Source organism: Solanum verrucosum, unplaced genomic scaffold (assembly GCF_900185275.1).
Source record: "Solanum verrucosum unplaced genomic scaffold, falcon-dt-bn FXZP01000108.1, whole genome shotgun sequence".
NCBI classification, from domain to species: domain Eukaryota; kingdom Viridiplantae; phylum Streptophyta; class Magnoliopsida; order Solanales; family Solanaceae; genus Solanum; species Solanum verrucosum.
The window spans coordinates 5,652,283-5,664,742 of NW_026020274.1; the positions used below are offsets into that span (position 1 = coordinate 5,652,283).

A 12,460-nucleotide genomic window follows, 5' to 3' on the forward strand; every position below is an offset into this window, starting at 1 on the left:
GTGTTTATATTGTTGTCATGATTTCTGAAGTTTGCTGGTCTGCTTCTAATCTATAGTTCCTAATACCTGTGAATTGAGCTGTCATCCTAGTGTCTTTTCGAGGAATTTGATTATTTTTGTTTGTTTTTTGGAGCTATTTTTGTGGTTGCTTTTTTCGATGGTGCATCTGATTATTGCATATACTGGATACTCCCAACTTAGCCCTTAGATCTTCAAATTTCTCCTTAGGAAGAGCCTTGTCATGATGTTTGGAATCTGCTGATCTGAGCTGCAATGAACAAGTTGAAGTTCGCCATCCTTCTCTGTTTGCCTGGTAGCGTGAAACTTCACATTTATATGCTTGCTATGACCATGTTGCACTAGATTTTTGGCCATAGATATTGTTGACTTGTTGTCAACCTTAATGACAGTAGCTTCAATGTCATTTTGCTCCAGATCACGTAGAATCTTTCTTAACCATAGACCCTGATTAGTTGCACCAGCAGAAGATTGAGCTACCACCTCTTGCTTCTTTGAATTCCATGAGGACATGCCTGAACCAAGTATAAAAGCATATCCAGAAGTGCTTTTCATATCAACGCTTCCTGCCCAATCACTATCCCATCAGCTGCCCTTGCTTTTCCCTTTTAAACCAAATACCATAATCAATCGTTCCTTTGATATATCTCAAAGTTCATTTAGCAACACCAAGATGAACTTGACTTGGAGCTTGCATAAGCCGCGAATATGAGATCGGGTCTTATTGCTGTCAAATACAGCAAACTATCAATCAGACTTCTATAAACAATTTCTAAACTACAGAAAGACATTCTTCTTTTTCTCAAGATTCTGAATCTGCTGCTAGCGCTCTTCACAGCCCGTCTTCTTCAGATTACTTACCCAGAATTACTCCAAGTATGTTCAAATTTCATTGCGCTCGTTAGAGCTGCATACATGATTTTAAATTTATGAGTTATCAATTTGTGGAACAGCGAGGATCCGTTTCTTTCATACGGTTTAGATCCAGTAGTAGAAATATAAAATTAAATTATCTAAACTCGATACAATAATTGCAGGTCAGGATGATTCAGCTGTAATTATTCAGAAGAGGAAATTGGGGAAGAAGGCAAAAAGTTATGCATATAGAATTCGTGAGCATGGTACGTACTGCATCTAATTCTAATACTAGTATTTACTTTCCGTTTCTATTTGTTTGTTGTACTTTTTTTAAACTAAATTTTCCTTTTCTGCTTCTTTACATCAAAACAATTCGATTTTTTTTGTTACAGTGAAATTGGGTTCGAAGTTTTCAGACATGAGCATTCTTGTATTTAATTGATGTCAGTAACTTTTTAGCTGAAAGTGCTCTTCTATTTATTTGATTTTCACCCTTGCCTCTGCTTTATCAGATAAAACCTCATGGCCATGGTGACGTCCATTCACTTCTTTACTCAAGTGGCCTTCTTAAAGTTTGGTATGTTTTCACTCCTTCTCGACCTTTTTGTTCCATCTTTTTCTTTCTTTTTTGTCATTCTCATCCACTCTGATGTTATTTGGATGAACAAATGAACTAGCCCCTTTTAGCCTACATAAATGTTAATCAGTTAGAGAAAGATGGATACCTTTATGGACCCTAGCTTGTAGTGTATCCATCTTCAAAGTAAAAAAAACGAAATTCATATTACCAAGGCTTTTTTTCCATCGTTTTGCAGAAATAAAAACTGATGTAAAACCTTTTATGTAGCCTGTATCTACATCACTAGTGCATCCAGTTTGTATTGATTTTTCAAGAGGTGCTTTCACTTAAAAATAAAGAGCGTTAACGTATTTCTGTGATTTGATGGTCCAAATTTTGTGCAATCTAGGCATGATGCAGGCTTAGGATGGATCCTTTTTTTCCAGGACACCAACGGTCTACTTTTCAAGGTTAGTTGTATGCCTTTTTCTTTTTTGTTTTTTTCAATTGTATCATATTCTGCTCATGTATGTTAGGCCAATTTTATCAATCTGTACATTTCATTGTCTTCCAGGCAATTCCAGCAGCACTAGGCGTCAGTACGACAAAACAATACCATGTCAATTCTCTCGCTGTTCCTTGGAAAGCAAAAGAAACCATTGGTGGCATTACCAAGCTTACTCATAAAGATGGTGCGTAGATAAGTTGTTTACTTCTACCTTTTCATCTCCCGGGGAAAAGGTCAGAAAAGAAGTAATAAATGCTGAAAAGAAATGGAAGCAGGGGTCATAGCATGGGCTTCCTTTTTGTTCAGTTGTTTATTACAACTATATTTTAGTGGCAAAAATTATTAAATCTAATGGGTGTCATGGGAAGTTTCCTGCTTTCGTAAACTGAACTTTGCAAAGTTAGTAGCCAAATCTCTTACCAGGTCGCAAAAATATTAGGATACTTGAAAATGTCCAACAAGTTGGTTATGCTCCTTTTAGTTGGTCATCTATAAACTTCCAAAAACATTGAAGCTGGTCTTGTGAAGATAATTGTAGATCAGGATCTGTATGTTTATTCCTGTTTGCTTCGGTACCTCATGCTCCATTTGTACAGGGCATGAGTGGGAGAACATAAAAATATCATAGATGAGCAAAAATTGAGCAAAAATTGATTCTAGAGATTGTTCTTTTGTGCTTAGGTCTTCTAATGTGTATGCTAACATTTATTTTGGAGTCTTTTCTGTTTCATCTGTGATATTCTCCAGGAGTAACCGACCTTTTTCTGTTTTTCTTGTTACCATCAAATTTAGTAGGGAATTTATTGAAAATTTTGAGACAATTATCAGATTTTGTTGAAAAAGTTGCTGGTTCTTATTGCCTGTTGAGACAATTGACATCTAAAGTTTGTAGTAGATGTACATGTTTGTATATGAACGGCAAGAGAAAGGTCTCTTTTCTTCTAGTCTTGTTAGTTTCTAGAGTGCAAGCATGCATACATGTTAAATTTCTAGTAAACCAAGAAGGTTGGATAGTGAGTTTGCGCTTATAATCCCATATTGTGTTCAAGTATAATATTTGCGTAAACAGTGAATCCGATCAGCTATTTGGTGTTTTGGGCTAAAATCATCCCTGAAGTATAGCCCAAACTTAGGATACATCCTTTAAGGTATTATTGTGAACAAAAACATCCTTTAACTATCTTAAACTTTGCGGCAAACATCCTTTTGTTAAAAAACTAACAGCTGAAATAAAAATCATATGTAAAGTACATGAATTCCCCCAAATCTCCATATTCAGTGGATTGATCATCTTCATCCTCCAGGAACGATAATGCACAATAGTTCGACTTTATTTATGCTTTTGGGCAGAAAAATAATTAGTTCCAAGCAAAAGAGTTTTGTACTTTATGAAAGGTTAGGATGCTAGTTTTTATTTTTGTCTGTCTTTATGGTCTTGAAAGAAGTATTGTATTTATAAAGGGCAAATAGAAATAACCATGTTCAAGATCTGCTATGGCAATGTAAAATGCCCTCTACTTATTTGATAAGAGGTCTGAAAGAGATTACAGGCATATTGCATATAAATTTCCAAGTCTCATTGCCTTCTAATTGAGAGAAAATCAATTCGACCGAATATAGGGATTTGGGAAAATCACATGCTTGACACATTTTTATTTCACCATTTAGTTTTTTAACAAAAGTTAACATAAGGATGTTTATTGCAAAGTTTAGAATAGTTAAAGGATGTTTTTTGTTTACAATTATACCACAAGGATGTACCATAAATTTGGGCTATACTTGAAGTATGATTTTAGCCCAAAATGTAAAGATCACATCACAAAATTCACACAGTGAACGAGAATTTTCCTAGAGGTATTTGGTTATTAGGTCTGTTGACACTCAATTTTGGCCCTCCACAATATTAATCAATCATGTGCTTCTTCAATTTCAAACGATTTAAAATAATTAGTTTTACTAAATTTCAAAAAAAAAATAATAATATAGTTTGTAAGTTATTTTAAATATATTTGTCACTTTTTTATAATTTTTTAAATAAAATATATGTTTTTGCATAATTTTGTAGATAATTAGTACATTTTTGTGAATATTCAGAAATATTCTCAATTTTTTTTTTTTAGTTTTAATTAAATATTTGGTTAATTAGTTTAGTTATATAATAGTTTATAATTAAGTTTATTATTTTATTTCGTTGACATTAAGAAGCTCATTAATTAATTTAGGCAGAATGACCTAGTAGACCCTTATACTTGATTCTGTTTGTAAGTTGGACCCTTATACTTATGATTTTGTCAACTAAACCCTTAGGGGTCGTTTGGTTTGAAAATGAGTTATGATGGGATAAATTATGATGGGATAAGTTGTGTTGAGATTATTTTATATTGAGTGTTTGGTTTGTTGTATTCAAAATAATAAATTTTAAGAACAATTTATTTGTTTACAAAAATGCCCTTCATTAATGTAAAAAGTGATATAACAAAAGGGTTGAAAGAGACATTTTTGTCATTTACCTATTTTATCCCAGGATAAGTTATCCCGGGATTACTATACCACCCCAAGAGAGGGATAACTTATCCCGGTATTAATTATTAATCCCGGGATAAGTTATCCCGAACTTGCCAACCAAACAACAAAATAAGCGGTACTATAATTTAATCCCGGGACTATTTGGTATTATCCCTCACACCAAACGACCCCTTAAACTCACTAAAACAATATTTTAAACCCTTTCCTCATCCTATGTGTGTGCGTGTGGTACACTCATTTACATGTAGGATTCCACGTCATTTTTAATGACACATAAGAAATTAAATTTTAAACAAATAAAATAAAAATAAAAAGTGTAACCTGGAAAATTTGACCATTATTTTCTCCATTTTTGCTCTCAAATTGAGCACCAAATTCATGTCAAATGGGTGGAATTCTTACCTATTTGACCTGAATTTTACACTATTGGTTCACAAACACAAACCCAACAAATCTCTATACAATTTTAAATTTATTTCATAAATTACAAAACCCATTTGTTATTCTTGAAGCTTCATCAAGCTTATCAATGGATCAATATGGGTTGTGGTGCATTGGTGGGAGTGCTTCCCTTAACCAGATGTCTCGGGTTCGAGCCCTGGGTATGGAGAAAATCCTGTTGAGAGTGTCACCCCTGAATGGGTCTGCAGTGTGCGATCCAGATTTAATCGGAGCTCCAATGTGGACTTCGAACACCGGGTGGGAAACAAAAAAAGAAGAAGCTTATCAATGAAGTTTTTCATTTTTCAATACCTACTAACACCAAAGAATACACACGAATTTGAGATTTTGAAAGAAGAAGTATGGCAAAACGAAAAGAACTAGGAGGGACGTTGATTTTCAGCAAATAATGAATTTTGCGAAAATATTTAGGGGTGGAACAGTGTGCGAGGGTGTTAAGATATGAAGAAGGAAAATGGTGGGTAAATCCAAAGATAGAAGTGGAATGGGTTTAAGAAATTTGGTTGGGGGGTGGGGGTGGGTGTCGTTGCTTTGAAGAAGATGACTTCCCTTTTTTTTGGGTGTTCTCATTTATTTATTTTTAAAAATTTTAATATTTTTTTCATATAAATTTATACATACTTGCTTTAAAACACGTGAAATCATGCATCATTCCAAGTCAGCAATATTAATGCCACATGTATTCAACCAATGGTCGGAGGTGTTTAATATATTGTGTTTCAGTGAGTTCAAGGATCCGGTTGGCTAAATCGTAAGTATAAGGGTCCAACATACAAACGGAGCCAAGTACAAGGGCCTCCAAGACCATTTCGCCATTAATTTATATTAATTCATCTTATTTAGTTTTTAGCCGAATCACCAATTAAACTCAATTTGGCTAACTTCTTAAATTCGAGAAAATGATCAAAATGGTCCCTAATATATGAGGGTTACTTTATTTTGATCTTTAATATATTCCACTTGATTCATATGGTCCTTAATGTATTATAAAAGATACTCAATTTGGTCCTTTGTCCTAAAAGTAACAAATCCATTTGTTAAATTTAACGTCGGGACCCACTAAAAAATAAAATACCAAAAGCTCCCTTTCTTATTCATTCTCTACGTCTTCCCATCGAAAGCTCTGTTTCAGAGAGCTTGTGCGTTTTTTTTTACCTTAGCCATCAAAAGGATCCCTCTTCCACTTTTAAAAATACTACTTCTCAAAAGTATGATTTAGATAATTGAGTTCTGCTTTTGATAAACATCAAAGGACCGATTTCATCTTGTTTTATATAATTTGTGAATTCATTTTTACAATGCCTTCAACATGAAATTTGCTTGGTTGATGCTTCATCAACCCCTTATGACAAATTTTAAAGCTAAAAAATGTTGCCTCAAACATAGGGACACAGGGTCTGTTAAAAAAAATTGTGACGACAACACATATACAATTGGCTCTCACTAGAGACATTAACAATTCTAAATATAGAATCAAATCTTATAATGTCAATAACAATGTAAAAAAATAAACTAATTTTAACTTAATTATAAATATAATTTTTTTAGAAATCCTAATTTTGGATTAGGGCTAATAAACCATGGGAACCGAGGATGGGTGGAGGAGGGACTGAATTGGAGAGCAACGGCTGGCTGGTGGACGAGCGGCGGTGTGTCGATGGCCTAGAGCACTATAATCGCCGGAGAAGAGAGAAGGGAGAAGAATTAGGCCAAGCTTTTCAGCTATGCCTGATGAAGGAAGAAGGGAGCTTTTGGTATTTTATTTTTTAGTGGGCGGGACGTTAAATTTAACTTATGGATTAGTTATTTTTAGGGCAAAGGACCAAATTGAGTACCTTTTATACATGAAGATTAAGGATCAAAATAAAGCAACCCTCATACACGAGGGACATTTTGGTCATCCGATCGGGAGAAGCAAAATGAAATAAGGATTTGGCTGAAAAAGAAGCAAGGCTATGGATACCATGACCGACGGGCATCTTAGAATAAGAAAGGATTGTTCCTGATCCGAAATTCTCTCTTAATTCCCATTGGCCAAGTTTGCAATTTATTTTTCCAATACTTTGCTCCTTGATTTGGCCCAAATTCCACTCCATTCTCAAGACCCTTCAGCAATACCAAAGAGCGACCCAACATCTTTCAATTTTCCAGCCCAATTACTTTCATTCCGAAAAGCCCAATTTTTAAGCAACATTACATACAACAATATCCAACACTAATTCAACCCAACTTCTTTGCAAGAAACCGGTACGTGACCCATCTGCAAATCCATAATCCTAGCAACCTAATCGATCACATTGTTGTTCCCTTTTCCCCCTTTTCAGGGATTTTCAAATCTTTTCCACTAATTGGCTTTGAAAAGAAGAAAGAAATTGAAAAGATTTAAAAAAAATTCAACGGATTTCCCCCAAAATCACCCCATTTAGTTAGTTGATTGTAGTTATTTTCTTCCTTTGCTTATAATGAGTTAGTTGGCTATTGCCTCCAATTTTTGACTCTTTAGTATAACAAAACTGGTAGCTTTAAAATCCCCATAGATAAATCTAGTGTCGTTTATTATATGACTAGAAGGGATTAATTTTATTCAACTTGGATAAAATTTGTAATAAAAAGAGTTACAATTTTTCTATTGATTGAATGGTAGCAACGTATACAAATTAATTAGAGGTATCCCAAGTATCCTTACTATAAGTTGAGAAAGTAAACAAATCTTCAAAAGTAAATGCCCTTTGTAGTTCAGTGATGAAGAACTTTTGAGGATGAAATAACTGAATTCTCGCTCTTGTGAAAAAACAAACCTGCAATGTATGTTTCGAAGTAGACTTTAAACACCAAAGTATATACTATTACATATTTAAGAAACCTTGTGTTGTAACATAAAGTAAAAGTTCAAAAAACAGACAAAGTTGAACAGTACTTGAGACTCAAACAGACGTGACGTGTTTTACAAGCATAATTGTGATTTGTGAATAGCTTATGTCTAGCAGGTGAACAATTTCTTCACTAAGCCTATGAACTAACGCATCCCATTCGTTCAACCTTTCCAACAATTTAAAAGCTATTAGCTGACTCGTAATTCTCAAGAAGACTCCAACTTTTATAATTAGCAATTCAATCTCTTTATGCATTCTCTGCAATGATATCATGTTCAACATAAATACATAATCCACATGTTTCAACAAAGATAAATGATTTGAACCACCTCCAACTTCATGAAGTCCTCATTCCCTTTGTCTCCTAATTCAAAAATGAAAAGCAAATGGAGGGAGTTACAATGTCACTCTTATCCACAAATATAAAGGATAGATATTCCTAAAACAAAAGGAAAATAACATTTAATCCTCTTCTGCTACTACAGGAGAATCCGGCCAAAATCAATTAGAAGCCAGCTGAGAGTGGAAATATCACCAATGTATAGTGACAATCCATGTGATTATATATCTACTCTAGTTGTGTGAGGTTAAGGAGGAGAGAAACTCAAGTTGACAATTATAACCTGATAAATCAAGTGACTAAGATATGGAAGAAACCATTATCTTCTCATATCCCCTGAGAAGCTTTCAAGACTACAAGTTAAATATAGAATCGGAAAAAGAAAACACTTGTAGAACGAAAATAAATACAATATGATCCTTCATATACATATATAGGCATTTACCTTGAGAAAGTGCAGGAAATCATAAAATAGAATCGTCATAAGCTACAAAAAAAATTATATATACATTCTCTGATCTATTCTGAAATATAACACACTTTATGAAGCTACATCGCTTTACCTGTAAATCTAAAACATTAAAGTGACTAAGATCTTTCATAACCAACATAATGATCCACCCTAGTTATTAATGGTTGATCCATCACTTCAAAATAATTTGTATGCGAGATCAAGTTATAATTCATATCAATAAGCTCACAACATAAAATAATTTTTTATCATCCCAAGTATTAAATCTGTCAGGACATGATAGATTGTTAGCACCAAATAAATTGTTAATTTCTCTTGTCTCAATATAACTTTTGGTAAATTACTTTCTTTGTCTGTCACTTATCGGCTGATTGTCATTTGTAAATAGGTAAGATAAAGACCGACTATGAGATTCAAGTAACGAAGTGAAGAGTGGATGACGGTTTGATCACCATCACTATTCATAGAGGTTGAGGATTAATAAAAACAGAAAACATGTAGTAATAATTAAAATATCATCTAGATGATAAAAAAAATTGAAATTCATGCATGCAATCCTCTTCTTTCTCTTGTTGGCTTTAGAGTTTTACACTACTCTTTGTTCATCGAAAATCTCTTTTGACTTCACTAAAGAAATTTATTTGGAAATTGTTTGCAGGCATGCATGTAAAATCACATACTTTAAGTAGAAATTACCAACAAATAAGTGCAAGATTTGAGGGATAGTTAACTTACAAATTAGATAGGGATACTACAACTATATATATATATATATATATATATATTCACACCACATCATTGCAATTGAGTATCTTGAGTGGCTAAAACTCTTATCTCAAATCAGCCGTAAGAAATTTAACAAAATGATCAAGAAAGATGGAAGTGAAAGTAAAATTGCAGAGAAAATCAACATGAGAAATGTCAGTTACTAGTGCAGTGTTCAATTTGGACGGCTTTCGATCGGTACTATTTTTTAGTGTTGTGTTCGTCCCAATAACTGTCCTTTCTAAATATTGGTAGGTAAGATGATGTTAGTCAAAAGTGCAACATGTTTCTTTATGTATTTTTGGGTTGTGTTAGTTATTGCTTATAGGTTTTATATGTACACAAGCACATGCCCCTTGGAATTTCCTTGTCTATCATTTCTCATTAGTTTTATAGCCTCTTATCTTGTATTGAAATTTATGACATTTGGGTTTCAATTTGGTCTAATAGTGACTTGGTCGAATTTTTTAGCTCAAAAATATTTATGTTACTTTCATTCTAATTAAGTTATGTCCTAGTTACTTACTTATTTCACATAGTTCCTTTCTTTGTCGTACGAACCCCTTCCGAGTCCATGGTGGACTTCTCTCTAGCATTCTCGAGTTGAGCCATAGAGGCTCAAATCTTCTTTATCATTGAGTCAGCCAGGTCATCGGAATAGGCCTAGGGAGGTCTGGAAATTGATCACAAGTTTCGGGAAGTCCAAAAATGGATTGTATACACTGATATACAGGTCAAAAAAATTAAAACAGGTGCTTGGAAGCTGAATTAGGCTGGCTGCATACAGTCTGTGTACAGTCCGATATACAGAAAACGGGCTAAAATATAGTATATATACATGAGTATACACTCATTGTATATGCAGATTTTCAGGGGCGGAAACGGGCCAAAGCCCATCTTTTGCACAACAGGTCCAGGCGAAAATGTGCCAAGAGGCCCACCAAATCTCGGAATTAATTTTGCTTCTTGAATTAAATATGTAACATAGGCTACTTATATTAGAAATAGCTCGCATTTCATGACAATTTATAATTTATACTATTTTTTTAAAGCTTTTAAATGTCAAACTTTTAATTTTAAAGTATTACTTATTTGGTTCTTATTTTTTAATTTTTGTTTTTTCCTACTTATAGGTGTAATCAATATGATAGTGATGGATAACAATAAAGTATAATTGTTTGGGAAATTTTATTCAATTTAATTTTTATTTTATGTCTCTTTCTTTTCCCTAAGAGTTATACTTTAATGGTCTTACATAATATGATAAATATCTAAAATTAGTTATATTTCATTTATCCACTATTAGATATTTTGTATAGTTATTGCTTTCAATTAATTTTATCTAGTTATGTAGCTGACGTATTACTCAAACATTATCAATCTTCTATGCAAAATTAGTAAATTTATCTAAATAAGAGAATTTTTCTGTTTCTATGAGTCTTAGTTGTCAGTTTTACTCTGTATATTATCTATTTCTATGTTTTGATGTTTACGTATTAGTCTGTCTCCCATAGTTATTAATAGTACTAATAGACCATTAAAAGTAACATATTCAAAAATTAGTATTCTCTTTGCCCTAATTTATGTTTACGTGACACTTTTCACTTCTTAAAATTCAGACTATGTGAGTTATATACGAATATTTTAATATATATTTTTCATCATATATTGACATAGGAAAAATTACAGTTGCTAATACTTATCACATAGTTTCTTTTAGATAAATTTTAATTTTAAAATATTGAATTGATCAAATTTAATTCAACTTTAAAAATTAGTTAAATTATCTTCCAAAAAATAAAAATTATTACATAAATTTGGATAAAAGGGGTATTAGAAATCATAATTTATACTAGTTTTTTTTTAATGGAAAAATAAAAAATTTCAAATAATAATAATAATCTGTAAGAAAGATTAAGGAAAAAGTACAAAACAAATAAAAAGGTTGGGACCACTGCATATTTATCCATAATTAATCCAAACTTCATTTACATGAAAGGAATAAGAGAGTAAAAAGGGGATTTTTTTGAAGAGAAAATTCAGTTTTTTATGAGTAAATAATTTTGCTTCTTGAATTAAATATGTAAGATAGGCTACTTATATTAGCAAAATAGTTCATATTGACACGACAATTTATAATTTATACTACTTTTTGTATATTTTTGAATGTCTAACTTTTAATTTTAAAGTATTGTTTATTTGGTTCTTATTTTTTTATTTTTGTTTTTTCCTACTTATGAGTGTAATCAATATGATAGTGATAGAAATAAAGTATAATTGTTTGTTTTCATACGAGGGGAAATTTTATTGAATTTAATTTTTATTTTATGTCTCTTTTTTCCCCAACAAAGCTATACTTTAATGGTCTTACATAATGTGATAAATATTTAAAATTAGTTATATTTTAGCTATCCACTATTATTTATTTTTTATAGTTATTGCTCTCAATTAATTTTATCTAGTTATGTAGCTGACGTATTATTCAAATATTACCAATCTCCTATGCAAAACTAGTAAATTTATCTAAATAAGAATTTTTTTCTGTTTCTATGAGTCTTTAGTTGTCAGTTTTACTCTGCATATTATCTATTTTTATGTTTTGATATTTACGTATTGACTTCAACTTGCTGTTTGGGTACACTGTGCTGACTACCTCAGCTGGTATCCTTCAATTACTCTGTCTCCCATAGTTAATAGTACTAATATACCATTAAAAGTAACATATTCAAAAATTAGTATTTTTTTGTCCTAATTGTTTACGTGACACTTTTCGCTTCTTAAAATTCAAATTATGTGAGCTATATACAATAATTGTAATATATATTTTTCATCATATTAACATAAGAAAAATTACAGTTGCTAATATTTATCATATAGTTTTTTTGTAGATAAATTTTAATTTTAAAATATTAATTCAACTTTAAAAAATTAGTCAAATTATCTTCCAAAAAACAAAAATTGTTACATAAATTCGGATAAAAGGAGTATTAGAAATCATAATTTATACTAGTTTTTTTTTTATGGAAAAATAAAAAATTTCAAATAATAATAGTAATCTGTAAGAAAGATTAAGGAATAA

General features: G+C 31.9%; 2 protein-coding genes and 1 pseudogene across 4 annotated transcripts in view; all 3 read left to right on the forward strand.

Annotated features, from left to right (window-relative positions):
• Positions 1-2,772, forward strand: part of LOC125834104 (40S ribosomal protein S15a-1) — a 43,429-nt gene extending 40,657 nt beyond the window's left edge. For 2 of the 3 annotated variants that reach the window (XR_007443321.1, XR_007443323.1), the window contains exon 5: positions 2,711-2,772. The gene's annotated coding sequence lies outside the window, so the exon portion shown is untranslated. Of the gene's footprint in view, positions 1-2,701 lie in introns of all 3 variants that reach the window. The other variant, XR_007443322.1, reaches the window with a different exon arrangement.
• LOC125834105 (40S ribosomal protein S15a-1) overlaps positions 1-2,772 on the forward strand; it is a 43,425-nt gene extending 40,653 nt beyond the window's left edge. Inside the window, exon 5 of the transcript XR_007443324.1 lies at positions 2,702-2,772. The gene's annotated coding sequence lies outside the window, so the exon portion shown is untranslated. The remainder of the gene's footprint in view (positions 1-2,701) is intronic.
• LOC125834049 (40S ribosomal protein S15a-1-like) overlaps positions 1-12,071 on the forward strand; it is a 52,724-nt pseudogene extending 40,653 nt beyond the window's left edge.
• The last annotated feature ends 389 nt before the right edge of the window (positions 12,072-12,460 follow it).